Raw genomic sequence first — 2,772 nt, 5'->3', positions numbered from 1 at the left:
CATTCTTGGAACTGTTTTTTTCATGAGTCATGTTGATGTGCTTGGAAGCATGTCTCGTGCTGATTCACGTGCATATTGTTTCCATTTTCCACAAAAGATAATGGTTAACCTTGTAAGAACATAAGAACGGCCATACTGCATCAGATCTATGGTCCATCTTACCCAGTATCCTGTCTTCTAGCAGTGGCCAATGTCAGTTGCTTCAGAGCAAATGAACAGAACTGTTAATCATTGAGTGAGCCATCCCATCATTCAGCATCTGGAAGTCCGAGGTTTAGGGACACCGAGAGCATGATGTTGCGTCCCTTGACCACCTTGGCGAATAGTCATTGATGGATCTGTCCTCCATGAATTTATCTAATATTTTTTTTAACCTAGTTATAGTTTTGGCCATCACAACATCCCCTGGCAACAAGTTCCTCAGGTTGACTGTGCATTGTGTGAAGAAATACTTCCTTTTGTTTGTTTTAAACCTGCTGCCTATTCATTTAATTGGGTGACCACTAGTTCTTGTGTTACGTGAAGGAGTAAATAACTTTTTTCCTTATTAATTTTCTCCACCCTATTCATGATTTTATAGACTTCTATCATATTTCCCCTTAGTCATCTCTTTTCCAAGCTGAAAAGACCCAGCCTTTTTAATCTCTTCTCATATGGAAGCTGTTCCATACCCTTAATCATTTTTGTTGCCCTTCTTGGTAACTTTTCCAATTCTTTTTTTGAAATGGGGTGACTAGAACTGCATGCAGTTTTCTAGGTGTTGGCATATCATGGATTTATATAGTAGAATTATGATATTTATTGTATTATTTATCCCTTTCCTAATGGTTCCTAACATTATTAGCCTGTTTGATTGCCACTGCACAGTGAGTGGATGTTTTCAGAGAACTAGCCACAATGACTCCAAGATCTCTCTTGAGCGGTAACAGCTAATTTAGATCCCATCATGTATAGTTATCCCATTATGTATAGTTGGGATTATGATTTCCAATGTGCATTACTTTGCATTTATCAACATTGAATTTCATCTGCCATTTTGTTGTCCAGTCACCCAGTTTTGTAATGCCTTTCAGTGTGCTTTGGACATAATTTTGTGTCATCTGCAAATTTTGCCACTCCACTCTTTACGCCTTTTCCAGATGATTTATGATTATGTTGAACAGCACATGTCCCTTCTTGGTTGTTATTCAGTGTCTGGAGCTTTCTTTTGACTTCAGATTTTGGGGATGATATGTTATAAATTTTGATTCCTGATGTCACCTTAAATAGACCCATCGGTGCACAATGCCTCTAATCAAATATGTTTTGTTTTGTTTTAACTAAGCAAAACTATAGCCAGAACAGTAGGAACCACAGTTGCTGTTTTCTAAGGATGAGCATGAATGCTGTGCTATACTGAGCAAAACACATTTATTTCAAAATTATTCCCAGGAAAATGAGTAAAACCGACCATTTTTACTGTAACTTTTAATTATATACCTGAAGCATGCAACACTTTCACTTATGTAATGTGTACATGTAATACTCTTAAGCGAATATCAGGTCTAGGTTTACCTGCACCCTGTGCCTCTAAGGGTTGAAGATCTGCTGAGGGGATCGAAAGGGTCAGCTTTGGTTGCAGCAGCAGAGTTTGCTTCACTCTGAAAGGACTGAGAAGCAATGGGGCTTGTGCAAGCTGTGCTTGGTTGGCTGGTTATGTATTTTTTTAATACTAAGTTTATTAAAACTCTAGTTTTTAAAACTGTCCCGAGACTGAACTCACCATTCTTGTCCACCAACCACCCCTCTCTGGCTTAACGTGGGTTTGATTTTCTTACTAAAAGTTGGAAACATACCTGAATGTTTTGAAAGCTTCCGTTTTAACCAAAAATAATCCCATTGTCATAACATACTTTGAGATTAATATATTAGGACCACAGAAGTATTACCATGGCTAAGTGCTGCAGTGTTTATTTTGTGGTGAGGCCTGCATTACACTCTAGTATGTTCCATTCAACTTCCTGATGTCCAATAACTATTCACACCAGGTAATTTATTGGCAGCAATTAAATATCGCACTGGATTTGTAAATTTAAAGAGCTTCAAATCTTCCTCCAACCTATAATTCAAATTTTGCAACTTTGAAGAAAGCCATGAGATATCTTAAGTTTTGTCTATAGTTATACTAACATAGTTAAAGCAGTATATAAAGTGGTTCAATTCCCCCTAGTGTAGGGGGTGATGTTTGTCCTTCACATTCAAAGATGACCATGACATCGCTGGTTAGTTTGGTTTCTGTGAGCACGTGAATGGCTGATCAGGCCAATTTCAGCTTTGAACTGTCTGTAGCACACTGAACAAGAGATGCCGCCATGGATTACTTGATTAACAGCGGACATGCTGCTTTTGCGTGATTTACATTGCTGGCGCTTCTGCTCTGCCTCAGTAGTTCTCCTCAGAGACTGTAGCTCCAGCAATGATGAGGCTTCGCCAGGTAGAACAATCATGAGCGAGATCTCTCCAAAACTCTGTGTCAGTGTTGAAACGCCTCAAGGATAACTTGAGAGAATCCTTGAAACATTTCTTCTGGCCTCCTTAAGAGCCCTTTTCCTCATCATAAAAGATCATAGAATATCAGGGTTGGAAGGGGCCTCAGGAGGTCAACTAGTCCAACCCCCTGCTCCCAGCAGGACCAATCCCAAGACAGTTTTTTACCCCAGTTCCTTAAATGGCCTCCTCAAGGATTGAGCTCACAACCCTGGGTTTAACAGGCCAATGCTTAAACCACTGAGC

This window comes from Gopherus evgoodei, chromosome 1, assembly GCF_007399415.2.
Source record: "Gopherus evgoodei ecotype Sinaloan lineage chromosome 1, rGopEvg1_v1.p, whole genome shotgun sequence".
Lineage (NCBI taxonomy): Eukaryota > Metazoa > Chordata > Testudines > Testudinidae > Gopherus > Gopherus evgoodei.
Note: the sequence above shows the minus strand (reverse complement) of the source record.